The sequence below is a fragment of the Nicotiana sylvestris genome, chromosome 1 (genome assembly GCF_000393655.2).
Source record: "Nicotiana sylvestris chromosome 1, ASM39365v2, whole genome shotgun sequence".
NCBI classification, from domain to species: domain Eukaryota; kingdom Viridiplantae; phylum Streptophyta; class Magnoliopsida; order Solanales; family Solanaceae; genus Nicotiana; species Nicotiana sylvestris.
Window position 1 is genome coordinate 180,148,415 of NC_091057.1, and position 15,163 is coordinate 180,163,577.

Below are 15,163 nucleotides of genomic sequence, written 5' to 3' on the forward strand. Positions count from 1 at the left end.
CGCCTCTGGAGGCACTATCTGCTGGGAACCCCGTTCGTGGTCAAGACAGACAACACAGCTGTTAGCCATTTCATGACCCAGCCGAAGTTGAATGGTCGACAGGCCAGGTGGCAGGAACTCCTAGCTGAATTCCACTTCAACCTGGAATACCGAAGTGGGAAGACCAATCATGTTGCTGATGCGCTCAGTCGGAGAGCTGATCTAGCATCAGTGTGCTTACTCGCCACCCTAAGGGGGAGCGAGGTAGCCACCTCCATCAAGGACCAGATACAAGATCTACTCATCAGAGATCCTGCTTCACAGTATTTGGTTGATTTGGTAGGACAAGGCAAGACTCGCCAGTTCTACATGGAAGATGGTTTTCTGAAAGTGAAAGGGAACCGACTTTATGTTCCTAAAGGAGGAGATCTACGAAGGACTCTTCTAGCGGAATGTCATGATACTCTGTGGGCCGGCCATCCCGGTGAAGAACGCACCATGGCGTTACTTCGCCGTGCATATTATTGGCCTCAAATGGCCGATGACGTTGCTCAGTATGTGAAGACTTGTCTAGTATGCCAGAAGGACAAGTCAGACCGCTTAACACAGGCGGGACTTTTGGAACCACTAGCTGTCCCAAAGAGACCTTGGGAAAGTGTTTCCCTGGATTTCATCACCGGATTGCCCAAGGTCGGGGATCTAACAACTATCTTGGTTGTGGTAGATCGGTTTTCCAAATATGCTACCTTTATTGCTGCCCCACAATATATATCAGCAGAAGATACAGCTCGACTCTTCTTCTCTCATGTCGTCAAATATTGGGGCCTACCCAAAGATATTGTTAGTGATCGTGACTCACGCTTCACTAGCAACTTTTGGACCCAACTCTTTAAGTGTCTTGGGTCGAAGCTGAATCACAGCTCAAGTTTTCATCCGCAATCTGATGGCCAGACGAAGCGGTTCAATGGTATGTTGGAGGAATATCTCCGTCATTTTGTAACCGGATCGCAGAAGAATTGGGTGAAGCTTCTGGATGCTGCTCAACTGTGTTTCAATTCACAAAAGAGCTCTAGTACAAACAAAAGTGCTTTTGAAATTGTTACCGGACATCAACCGCTACTCCCACACACAGTCAATGCACCAAATATGTCTAAATCTCCTCGAGCTGCTAGCTTCTCTAAAGAGTGGAAGCAAAATTTGGAGATAGTGCGGAGCTATCTTGTCAAGGCTCAAAAGCGGATGAAGAGGCATGCTGATCAGAATCGTCGCTTTGTTGAATACCAAGTAGGAGACAAAGTGATGGTCAAAATTCCAAAACGTTACTTATTTGCAGGGGTCCATGACCCTCGCTTATTGCAAAAATATATTGGACCCTTGTCCATTGAAAGGCGTATTGGGAAAGTTGCATACCGGGTGGATACCCCAGCTTGGTGGAAAATTCATCCTGTTTTTCATGTCAGCCTCCTGAAACCTTTTCGGGAAGATACAGAGGATCCTTCAAGGAGCCAGCTCACAATACCCAGTATTCGAGGGCCCAATTCAACCGGGAAAAGGCGTGTTGAAGCTATCCTTGATGATAGAGTGATTCATGCCTCAAGGAAAGATCACCAGGAGTTCTTGGTGAAATGGCAGGGCTGTGATGCAGAGGAGAACACTTGGGAGAGGGGAACAAACCTCAAAGCCTACAAGAGCCTAATTGAAGATTATCTTGCAAGTAAGGCGCCGAGGACGTCGCCAACTCAGGTGGGGGAGAATGTCATGGGCGGCTTTCCAGCCGTGCCCCATGACCCCTTGGGCGCGCCCCGTGGCGTCCTAGCAAGCCTTCCAATGCCTAGCGCCACGGACGGCCCCGTGGTCTTGGTCGCGCCAAGTGACAAGCGCGCATGTGCCTCTGTCGCCCCACCGATATCCCTCGCCAGCGCCCAACCGCAGGCAGATGCCAACAGCGCCGCGCGCGCAGATCCTGATGCCAAAGACTATGCTGCCGACAACGGCCCTGTTTTCTGCCTTATAGCAAACTAAGTCTTTTTCATTGTAAATATAGAGTAGTTTTATTCCATGTAATTTCATTATGTTTCTCTAGCTTAATCAAGTCTAGTCTTGTAGCTTTGGATTATTTTTTTAAGCATTATTAAGGGGGACCAAACAATCAAAACTTTCTAGCAAGCAAACAATTCTCTGTACTGGTGTCTCTCCCCCTCGACACCGCATTGCCTTTCTGTAATAGTTTTCATTAATGCAATCAAGCTTTCTTTCATTCTCAATTCTCATTCCTTTTCTCTCAATTTCTCTTGACATTGGTTTTCCCGTACGGCACTGAAAATCTAGTCTAGCGTACGGAGGGGACCTCAGTTGGCGGACAGCAACTGCACTGACATCAGTTGCTTAGCCTTACGTCGCCCTTCCAAGGAATCTCAGGAAGGCGCCGCGTAACATAGCTTACGAGAGTAAGGGCCGGGATGTACAAACGCGTTCATGTCGTCAACTTTAAATTAAACAACATTAATTGTATGTTTATTATTTAATTGTACAAAGTATATATAACAATTGGGTTCCAGGATCGATATTTGAGATCCAGTAGCACCAACTTATCATGATTATTTATGTGTGTCAAATTCAATTTTTTGATAATTTTGTGTGTTTGTTTTATAATTTTGAGTATTTAATTGTACAAATTATATATAACAATTGGGTTCCAAGCTCGATATTTGAGGCCCAGTAGCACCAACTTATCATGATTATTTATGTGTGTCAAATTCAATTTTTTGATAATTTTGTGTGTTTGTTTTATAATTTTGAGTATTTAATTATGCAAAGTATATATAACAATTGGGTTCCAGGCTCAACATTTGAGGCCCAGTAGCACCAACTTATCATGATTATTTATGTGTGTCGAATTTAATTTTTTGATAATTTTGTGTGTGTTTGTTTTATAATTTTGAGTATTTAATTATGCAAAGTATATATAACAATTGGGTTCCAAGCTCGATATTTGAGGCACAGTAGCACCAACTTATCATGAATATTTATGTGTGTCAAATTCAATTTTTTGATAATTTTGTGTGTGTTTGTTTTATAATTTTGAGTATTTAATTATGCAAAGTATATATAATAATTGGGTTCCAAGCTCGATATTTGAGGCACAGTAGCACCAACTTATCATGATTATTTATGTGTGTCAAATTCAATTTTTTGATAATTTTGTGTGTGTTTGTTTTATAATTTTGAGTATTTAATTATGCAAAGTTTATATAACAATTGGGTTCCAAGCTCGATATTTGAGGCACAGTAGCACCAACTTATCATGATTATTTATGTGTGTCAAATTCAATTTTTTGATAATTTTGTGTGTGTTTGTTTTATAATTTTGAGTATTTAATTATGCAAAGTATATATAATAATTGGGTTTCAAGCTCGATATTTGAGGCACAGTAGCACCAACTTATCATGAATATTTATGTGTGTCAAATTCAATTTTTTGATAATTTTGTGTGTGTTTGTTTTATAATTTTGAGTATTTAATTGTACAAATTATATATAACAATTGGGTTCCAGGCTCGATATTTGAGGCCCAGTAGCACCAACTTATCATGATTATTTATGTGTGTCAAATTCAATTTTTTGATAATTTTGTGTGTGTTTGTTTTATAATTTTGAGTATTTAATTATGCAAAGTATATATAACAATTGGGTTCCAAGCTCGATATTTGAGACCCAGTAGCACCAAACTATCATGAATATTTATGTGTGTCAAATTTAATTTTTTGATAATTTTGTGTGTGTTTGTTTTATAATTTTGAGTATTTAATTGTACAAATTATATATAACAATTGGGTTCCAGGCTCGATATTTGAGGCCCAGTAGCACCAACTTATCATGATTATTTATGTGTGTCGAATTTAATTTTTTGATAATTTTGTGTGTGTTTGTTTTATAATTTTGAGTATTTAATTGTACAAAGTATATATAACAATCTACCATTATAAGAAATACTGAAACTACAAGGATTCTACACTAAAATACTATACAGTTTACTACGCTAACATACCGGTTTTACAAATAAAACACAAAACGACATGGAAACACTAATATATAAATTCGGATATTAACATAAAAAATTAAATCTCAATTTTACATTTTTTTAGAACACTAATATCTAAGTCCGGATAAATATAACATACTAGTTTCGCAAATAAAATACAAAACGACATGAAAACACATTCAATAGTCAGTGATATACATTATTATACAAGTTTGGACGTAAAATAAATCGAAATACCTCGATGTAGTGAGTGTTTTGTGTGAAAATTTGAAGACGAAGGAGTTAAACCACAATAATACAATGCTCTACTATGATGTGGGACCTACGTTCTTTACCTTTTGTGTGACGGAAGGGCCCCACAATTTTTATTTTAATTATGGGCAGTGGGGGGAGGGGACCAGAAAGGGTTTTAAAAAAAATGGGGGAAAGGGTGGTCGGGAAAGAAGACGAAGGGCAGTATTTAAATCTGAGTATAGCGTATGAAAAGAAAATGCTATATATAGCGTACAATAACAAGACGCTAGATGTGGCAGTCAAATCGTCAAACCATATAGCGTATGAATAAAAGACGCTATACCTTAACGGCAGACGTTACCGTTAATGTATAGCGTCTTGTTTTTACACGCTATATATAGAAATGTATTTTTTTGAAAACACCCGTTAAGATAATTTGAGTCCAAAAAAACAATATTTAGGCAAACGAATATATGAGATAATTGTTTAATACTTTTTTCCTTCTATGCGAGGACAACATTTAGCTGCACTTTTCTTGTATATATGCAAACGAATATATGATACAAAATGTTCATCTATATATATACAACTTAATCCTTATCTTCTCTTCATATGAGATTATTCTTTGTATATTTTCTTTGAAATATTTTAAATATATAATTTTTTTCTTTGCAAGTTAATTGAGTGTTAATCTACTAGTACTAGATGTCACGTCCTTAGTCGTTAACTACGCGCACGTGCGACACTTGACAACTTGCTCATGATCTTGCACAACTTATTTATGTTCTCGCTATGCCAAGTCTGCATTACTATACTCAAGATCGCTAAGAGAATGTTAGAACATAGGAAAATTGCCAAAGAAAGCTTTTGTATTAGAGAGAAGTTGATTATTTTGCTTGTTGAATTACAAATGAAAGGCCCTCTTTGTATACTAGTCTCCTAGAGGCTAGTATAGAAATATTAGTTGTTGCATAAGTCCCTTATTATTTACAAGTAAGTCCCTTCTTCAGAATTCTCTACATAACTAGAATCTTCCAGGGATTTTCCTAGCAAATACATATGTTTCTAGAGTATTCCTAAGAAAACCTCTATATTTCTCTAGAACCTTCTTACAAGTGCTACTCTATTTCATATGTAAGCTTCCCTATATCATTAATATATGCGAAATGGCACCTACGTGGCATGATGATTGTATTGGTCAAAATCTGATCACTGTGGCCGACCCAACCGGATCCCGTCCAAGCACCAGGATAGTGAAAGACACATGATCTGCACCAAACCACGTACTCATAGTACCCGCTAAGTCGAAGAACAATATTCAGGGAACAACGAAAATAGACATTGACCCAAGAATGTAGCATGGACTCCATGACTATATATAGGGAGGAAACCTTCCTAGAAGGGGAGCCTTTTTTCCCTTTTTCCTCTCCTATGTAATCTTCTTAGCAAAAAGAAGACAAAACAATTATCTCCATCAATTGGTGAGAGAAGAAATGAAAAACATCAATAAGATTGATCGCTCCTATTTTATCTTATTCATCATTTTCTGATTTGGTTATAGATCTGGAGTTTATTTTATTTGACTAAGATTTACCTCTTCATCTTCATTAATTGATTTAATAAAAAAGGTTTCAATATCTTTTGGTTAAATAATTTGGCGCCATCTGTGAGGATTTCTTAGTGAAATTTTCTAGTCTCTTCCAGATCAAAAACCGGAAATATGATCACCCACCCAAAAGAGCGGTAAGTAAACCTCACGTACTAATCTAGATCATGAGGCTATATGCAAACAGAAGTTACAACAAACATCCTCCCCTGTACACCGGGCGGTCCATGAACCAGCTAAGGCAAGCCCAGCCCATGCAGGGCAAAAGCACGAAATAGAAGGGGAAAGAGAGCTGAGTACGACCATCGAATTTAGAAACCACCGCCCCATCAACCATTGAAAAGCCAGGAAAAATGGGCAACACTACAAATCCACCCTCATTCACCGACTCATCGGATAGGGGTAAGGAAAACATCATTTTGGCATATCCTCTGTTGTTTTCTCAAACAGGAACACAAGCGCTACGCAGGCGATCAAGCAAAGAAACATCTCAACTGGTGAATGGAAAACTACTACAAAATTACTACAAAATATCGCCGACCTGACGATCCAACTTTTAGAAAATGATGCCCTTTAAGTTGTACTCTCGTTCCCTCACCTAGGAGTTGCCCCAATAGGGTTTTCCCGAGAACTTAGGACCGAGTCGACGAGGGAGACACCCCCAAGTTCAAAGTATAATCCATCATCCCTCCTACCAATGACATCTCCACACCGGAAGGCGGAAAGATTACACAAGGAAACCCCAATGTGTGCACGAAACGAACGTGAGCAAAACAAAAACATTTCATGCTCTCTGACATTACACTCTCCGATACAAAAAAAGTTAAGCGAGCTGGGACTCACCCAGGAAGCGCAGAGGTTAAGAAAAACTGGGAATCTCTCAGATGATACCAAACTCTCCAAAAAACTGGAACAACAACGGGTTAATATTTCGATGGAAGCTCGAAATAACACCCTTAAGGCCAAGGGACTTCGCCAAAGAGATAAGTTCTGATAATAGGCTAGATTTATGTATTTTGGCGACTATTTATGCCTCAACTTGACTATGCTTCACTGTTCTATGATAGTTAAATGATGATAAATTGGCTCTAATTGTGAATTTCATGTTTTGCAGGAGCAAGTTGCGTTTATGAGGACTTAGGTTAGTGTTTGAAGCTAAATTAAAGCAAGGCAAACCCCTCAGAGCTGAGTATGTGTGAAAAAAGAGAGAAAAGAAGTAATAAAATGCTGACCAGCTTAGCGCGGCTATTAGTGCACCCTTAGCGCGACCGCACTAGCCCAGGAATTCGAGGCAGAATACTATGCCATATGCGCGACCATTAGCGCGGCCGCGATAGTCCAGTTCAGAGATTATAATTTCACGGGCAAACTTGGAAGTTCGGGGGTAATTCTACTTAACCTATAAGAGGTCCAGCTCACCCAAAGGGACATTATTAAGGTTTTTATAGCTTAGTTGAAGGCAAGGAGAAGCAAGAGGCAAGGAGGATAATTCGGCATCGAGTTCTTCCTTTCTTCCTTTTATATTTACCATTTATGATGAATTTTGCTGTTGTTAGTATGAACACGATTATGAGTAGCTAATTATTTAGTCTAGGGTTTTGATGGAATCTGTTGAAGGATGAACTTCATGTTATGTTAATATAGTTTGCCCAGTTTAATCTCTATTTGTTCAAATAAGTTTTTGTTGTAGTTAATTGATAGGATCTTCAATTAGCTGTGCCTATTTAGTATGTATTACTCGGGGAGAGAATGCATATTTAGGTAATTGTTGTACAATACCACTCCCAAAGTATATGAGGAATCAATAACCGAGGGTTTAAAGGTGGGATTAAGGATAATGAAACCTTGGGTGCGATCTAAAGTGAGCTGTAATAAAAGCCACCTAGCGTAACCCGGGGGAGTGCGTTTAGTAAATTGTCGTAATTGCTAAGGAGATATTTACGGTAATAAGAGTGCTCATGATCGACAGAGACGTTTAGACAAATCTATGTGAAACATAACATGAAGGTATTCCATCAATCGGGGAAATCACAAACCTTAGATACTTCTCTTATTTGCATACAACACAATCATATTTAGCTTTTAGTTTACTTGCTTTCATTTAGTTATAGTTAGTAAAAACATCTCCAGCTATTATTCGAAATATCTGGAAAGTTGATTACGAAGAATTCAGTGAGTCTGACATAAGTAATTGGTAGGTTAATTCCCTGTGGGATTCGACTCTGGGCTAAATACTCGGATTATATTTGTAACGATCGCTTGTCCTTTTATAAGGATAGTTGGGCGAGATCAAATTTTGGTGTCGTTGCTGGGGAATTAACGGTGTTATCAATTATAGTTGAAAGAAATACAAAAATTCTTGGTGTAGTCAGTTTTCTTTATTTTCAAATCTATACATTAAAATTTTAAAGTTTGTTGACTTGGTTGTACAGGTGCATGCCTAGAAACTCATCGAGAACTGGTGAAGTATTTGAAGCATTATCAGATCCCGAGAAAGTTTTCAAGGCCTTAAATAGGGCCAATCGGAAAAACAAACAACAACAATCAACTGAACAACTCGAACCAGACATGGGGGATAACATGGTAGACCCAGCTGCACTAGTAGCGCTAGTGGCACCTCTTGTGCCAGAGGCTGCTCTATATGAATGGGCACAACCCACAACAGAGAATTTGGCCACAACGATATTAGTCCCGTAGATATAGGCCGAATCTTTTCAAATCACGAACAACATGTTGCACTTGTTGCAAAACAAGGGACTATTTTCGGGGTCATATATTGAAGATCCTCAACAACACTTGAAGAATTTCCTATCAATCTGCAAAACTCAAAGGCAACCCAACGTAACTCAGGAAGCAATAAAGCTGTTGTTGTTTCCATTCTCAGTGATAGGGGCTGCCCAGACTTGGCTAAACTCACTCCCCATTAATTCCATCACGACTTGGGAGGAGTTAGTCAAGCAATTTGTGAATAATTTTCATCCACCCAACAAGACTGCTCAGCAAATTGATGAAATTTTGGGCTTCAAATAGAAATCAATGGAAACACTGCAAGAAACATGGGAACGATTCAAAGGGATGTTGGTTATATGTCCGCACCATGGTATTCCAGATTAGATGTTGGGGCAGCGGTTTTATATGGGTTGACAGATAGCGTGAAGGCTAATGTTGATGCTTCAGCTGGTGGAGCATTATTGAGCAAAACATGGAGCGAAATCCAGAGCCTACTTGGCAAGATGGCACCGAATTCGGGGTGGACAACCAGGAATGTACCTATCACTCTAGTAGTTCAATTAGTGCCCTTAGATCCGTCCAATACTCTTGTTGAAAATATGGCCACCTTAATGACACAGATGAGTATACTCACCAAAAAGGTGGAAGAGTCAGGCCAGAAGCAGCAAGTGCACATTGTAGATACTACCAATGGGGGATTATGCACATTTTGCATTAGTCAGCCAATTGGTGGCCAATGGAATGCAGAAAGTGATCATCATCATTACCCTGAGGACATGAATTATGTGTCTAATTATGGGGGCCAGAGACAATGTGGTCAGAATTGGGACCAACAGAATCAGCCATACAGGCCAGTCCAGCCACAACTCAACAATGGAAATATGGGAGGCATGCGACCTCAGAATAATGTGGCGCCCTACCAAAGGCCACATGGATACAACAATCAAAATCAGCAGCGCAGGGTTATCATCCTCCTCAGCAGCAACACGGTGGGAGATAGGAAGATGGGTTTGCTAGACTCGAGGTAATAATGCAGCAGGTTATTGGGTCAAATGCGAAAATGACTGAAAGGGTAGATGCACATGCGTCAGCTATAAAGAATATTGAAGGGCAGATGGGCCAGGTTTCGATGTCTTTGAATAATCGTCCTCATGGGACATTGCCTGCAAACACTCAAATAAATCCAAAAGATCAAGGCCCGAAGCAGCTGATGGCAGTGAGTCTACATAATGGAAGAGACTTAGACTTGGAGCAAGAGAGGGCTCGAGAAAGCAGACAGGCTGAGACACTTGTACCAGTACCCATTGAGCTATATGATTCAACGAAACTGATAGAGGTGACAGTACAGCCTGCCCAGGAAGAAACCAACACACAGATTGAGGCTTAGAAAAAAGTTGAGACAGCCCAAGAACCGGTAGTTGAGGTGGTGTCTTACAAAGAAAATACCCAAATCATTGGGAAGAAGAAACCTCCAGCACCATTCCCACAGAGGCTAGCCAAATACCAGAAAGAAGAATAATACAAGAAATTCTTGGAGATATTTAAACAAATCTAGGTAAATATTCCATTGATTGATGCTTTGAAGGAGATGCCTGGTTACACAAAAATGATGAAGGACTTGATGTCCCGAAAATTCGATTCCCAAGATTTGGCCACAGTGACTCTAACTCAGACCTGCAGTGCTGTGGTGACTAGATCAGTTGCTGAGAAGTTGTCTGACCCAGGGAGTTTTACAATTACCTGCACCATTGGTAACTTTGCTTTTGCCAAGGCACTTTGTGATTTGGGGGCTAACATAAATCTTATGCCCCTGGCGATCTATAAGAGGTTGGGGATTGGAAGAGCTAGACCCACATCTAGCACTTGGCTAACAGAACTGTAAAAAGACCTTCTGGTATCTTGGATGACGTGTTGATACAGGTAGGGAAATTTGTGTTCCCTACAATTTTTGTGATTCTGGATTGTAAGGTGGATGAAGAAATTCCCATAATTTTGGGAAGTCCGTTCTTAGCCACAGGGAGAGCTCTCATTGATTGTGAAACTGGGGAGATCAAGATGAGGTTGAACGATGAGGAGATAACATTCAATGTGCATAAATCTATGAGGCGACCAAGTGAATTCGCCAATTGTTCTCTTATTGATGCCGTGGATGTAATCGTGGAAGCGGATGATGAGACATTGACTATTGAAGATCCTCTTGCTGCATGTCTAGTAAATTTAGATGAGGTGAATGGGCAAGAATTGGAAGAATGAGTGTTGGCTTTAGATGGCAGAGGGTTTTAGGATAGAACACTTGAATTCGAGCCCCTGCACTTATAAAACAAAGAAACTCCTCCAGCCATGCCATCCATAGAAGAACCACCAAAGCTGGAGTTGAAGCCACTGCTCGCCCATCTCAGGTATGAGTTCCTAGGAGCTAACTCCATATTACTTGTTATTATCTCATCTAGTTTGTTAGATGTGCAAGCACAACTGTTGATACCCAATTTTTCCCTATATATTTTCAAAATGACATATATGTGCATATATAAGCACCCCAAAGGGTTTTGGCATTTTTAATGATTTTTAAATCAATTTACGGCCTATTTTTACATCATAAAATCCCAATAATTATTCCCAAAACTTGCCATTTTAGAAAATAATTTACTTTATTCTCATAATTACCTCAAATATAGTTGGCATGATTTTTGCATATTTTTACAAATTCGTTTGGTATTTTAAAACTAAATTGCATGTAATTGCAATATTAGCCTCATTAAGATTTTATCGCATTTTATAATTATAAAAAGTGATTCCAGTATTTTAAATTAAAATTATATACTATTTACTGATTCAGTACTTTTAATTTAATTTCAAAATCAATTTTTACTATTTTTATAAAATAAAAGGAAAAAACTGGCTATTTAATATGTAGCCCCATTTACCTTTCAGTCTTAGCCTAAATTAACCCCAATCTTAACCCCCAATTGGACCAAAATCCCCAACCCAATTACCCAATTAACCCGACCCAACGCCCAATTAACCGAACCGGTCCGTGTTCCTTTTAATCTGAGCCGTTGATCATTTTGATCAACGGCCCAGATTCCCCTTTACCTTAATTAATTCCAATGACCTTATCCCTATCCCCATTCTCTCCAAACCCGCCACCTTTGGTTCCCTCGTCTCTCTCGAACTCTCTCAACCCCTGAAACCCTAGAAGCCGCCTACCCCTTCTCCGACCCAAAATCCACCGAAATCCATGGTTAATCTAGCCGTGGACGATCTCTACTCACCATATTCTGCTCCTATACGCCTGCTCGCTGAAGATTTGAGGCTAGACCTCGAAGGTCTTCATCTAGACCTTGGCCGATTCGAGATTCTTTGGCCGTTTTCGGCCTTGCTCCGGCGTACTTTAGCCTCTTGAGCTTGGATTCGACCTTATCAGCTCAGATCCGCTCTCGTGACTTCCAAGACTTCTCGTCCTTTAGGGTTCTCAGAAACCCTAACCTATTCGAGGTTGCTTTTCGTTTTATTCTTTCAGATTTGTGATAGATCTATGCTATATTTGACGTTTTGAGTATTTTCCCAAAAATTCCTTTTCAAAATCGTTGGTTTTTCAAATTAGGGTTTCTGAAAATCTTTCAATTTTTGTTGTTCTTTTCTTTCAGCTGTTTGTCTGCAGTATGCTCGTATGTTCTCCTACTCTATTTACGCATGTATTGTCTTCCTACTTTTATACGTATGCTCATATGATTAGTCTGTTCTTTTTTCTCACTCTTTACTACTGTGTTTCTTGATGTTTTGCTTTTCTGAACTATGTTCGTGTTCTTGTTAAGCATGTTTCGTCTGTTCTGTTTAAACCCCCATCCTTTCTTAAGTTGTGAAGTTGTCTGAACATGTTCTTCATGCGTTAAAATGGTTTTCTTTCTTTGATTGTTTCAAGCCTTCCATTGTATTTGCCTGATTCTCCTAAGACTCCTTAAGTCTGTTCACTTGCCTTCTCATTTCTGTGTTTGATTCGATGGGGAAACCCTAGAATTTGGGGGTTTTTCTTGGAAAATCAAATTAGGGTTCCACTTTGGGACCCTGTACCTTCAGACTCACTATGAGTCTCTGGTTGAACTTGTATTCTTTTGTTTATGATTCTAAATACTTCGATGTTAGACTCTTCTGTTTGAAGTGTTTGCTTTATATATGATAAACTCTTCTTTCAAAAGGTCTTTTGCCAACTTGTGATTGATTCCGACTTCCTTTTTATGAGGATTGATTGAGTGTTACTAATTTTCTTTAAAATAAGTTTCTCTTCACCTTTTTCTGGTTGGATTCATTCACACTAAGATTCGAATCCTGATTTTACTGGCTGGTTGATTGATTGTCTTTCCTTGTTTGACCTAAACCGTGTACTACTAAATTGTTTCCTTAAATAGGTTTCTGTGTATTTACCCCTGTTATACTCAAAATCCTTTCCTTATTTGTCATGCCCGTTTGAAATCAATCCCTTGGCTGAAGGGAAATCTGTATGATTGACTTTCAAAATTATTTTCTTACCTTCTTCTCACTTGCCTTCTGCACTATAAAAGGGGCTACCCCTTTTACACTTAAGACGGATATACACAAAAAGACTTCGAACTTTTCAATACTTTCTCTACTACTACTTTCTCAACTTCTAGTATTGAGCACTCTGCTCCTCTTCTCTTTCTACTTTCTAAAACATTTTTGAGTTCTCTTTGAACTCTCAAGTATTTGCTGAAGACTCGATTTTGCTCCTGCTGACTTCTGGCTGTTTACTTGCTTTTGTTGTTCTTCTATTCTAGTACTTGCAACTGGAATGTCATTCTTAGTTAAATAATGCCCCTTAACTATGTGTTTATTTCCTAGCCTATCATGCTCTCTCTGTCACCATGTGTTTACATCTTAGTCTGTTATGCTTTCTTTCCTTATGTTTCTGCAACTCTGTATGTGCTCTTCTCATGTGAATCCCTTCCCTTTACTTCTTTGTATGAGAGTACAGTTCCAGCCATGACAGCACTCTGTTATTGCTGCCCATGACTTTGAACTAGGTTCATTGAACCTCCTAACTCAATCAATTCCCACTCCCTTCTCCCCTTTATGTGCTTGAGCCTGGACCTGAGTCTGGTGGTTTCCTAATCACCATCCAGACCTAGGTTTGACCCTCAAGGGTCTGCTCCTAACTTGTTTGACCAAACAAATGGTCAGGGGTGTGCCAGTCTGCACATGTGGCTGGGTTGACCACCATTTGTTATGGCTCCCCAATCCCTTTTCACTTTGCACTTACTCCTAGGTCTAAGTTCTGCCCCTCTCTTGCAAACCATGCTTTGGGACCCTTGAGCTCCCACTGAACTTGGATGCCTGAGGGCTGGCTATTCCGCACTGCACTATTCTAATTCTAAATGGTATCTTAAGTGTAAGCAATGCCGGGAATCCTTGAGATTCCTTGGAACTTTGAAACACTTTGGATAAAGAGAAGGCTTTGGAAATCCGGAATTGGTTAATCACATGTTATTGGACATTAAGATTGAATTAGGCTGCTCGGATCTAGCTGTTAGTTTTTAATGTATTTATTTTCTTTCTTTTGGTCTGTAATAATTTGTATAAAGGATTTGGGGAATATAGTAAAAGGGTGTGGGAGGGGTTTTACATTCTTGCATCAGTAGGGGTAGAAACCATGCTTTAGGATTGTAATTTTTTAGAAATCCTGCCTATAGGGCTGTTCAATGTTTCTGGTTCCACATCACCTAGAGACCATGCCTATATGGTCAACGCTTCATTGTGTTACAAATCACATAGAAATCATGCCTATAGGACTTAACGTTCATGTAATCAATGCATATAGAGATCATGTCTATAAGGAATGCATATGCATTAGGCAACTATAGGGTTAATTAACACAATCATCTTTTACAAGTTCAATAACAGGTTTTTAAAAATCAAAGTAGATATCATGCCTATAGGATTTGCATCAAACTCGTCTGATTCGCTTAAAGTAATAAAGATCTATTAACTGGTCCTTAACGTCTTAATACAACAACGATTTCAGAAGTCTTAATTCTTTGACAAAACTCTCTTGACTCAGTATGCTTTTGAATCCCTCAAAACGGCATCTTTTCTGAAACAGTTTATTTCTAAACATTCTGCCTAAACGTTTTACTCAGACCCTGAAATTGTCTTTAAAAACAGTTGCCACTTACCCTTTCCTCAGATATTTCTATCTCTAAAACTTTTTTCACAACCATTTCTGTGTTTTATTTTTACTGCAGTCTATACTTTCTTTTCAAAACTCCTCTGCATTAGACTACTTTTCCTGAAACCAGTACCTTTTAAATCACTCGCTTGAAATACCTTAATTTCTGACAATTGGATCCAAGTTTCCTAATGCAGACTTTCTATCTAAACATATGGGTTGAACCAGTCCGTTCGCTGTTTAAGTTTAATTTAAAGACCAAATCAGTATGTGTCAAGACATGCTAAACTAAGTGTTTGTTTGATTAAGGGGTTTACTTGAGCCTTACCTATTTGTTTTGTTCATCCTTATATTTGTTACTTGTTTTGTATGTCGCAATTTGAATTTTAAC

General features: G+C 39.0%; 1 non-coding gene across 1 annotated transcript; it reads right to left on the reverse strand.

Annotated features, from left to right (window-relative positions):
• Positions 1-8,859: 8,859 nt before the first annotated feature.
• LOC138881998 (small nucleolar RNA R71) lies at positions 8,860-8,965 on the reverse strand. The gene has a single exon (XR_011403454.1). It is a non-coding gene; the product is annotated as a small nucleolar RNA R71 (small nucleolar RNA).
• Between the last annotated feature and the right edge of the window lie 6,198 nt (positions 8,966-15,163).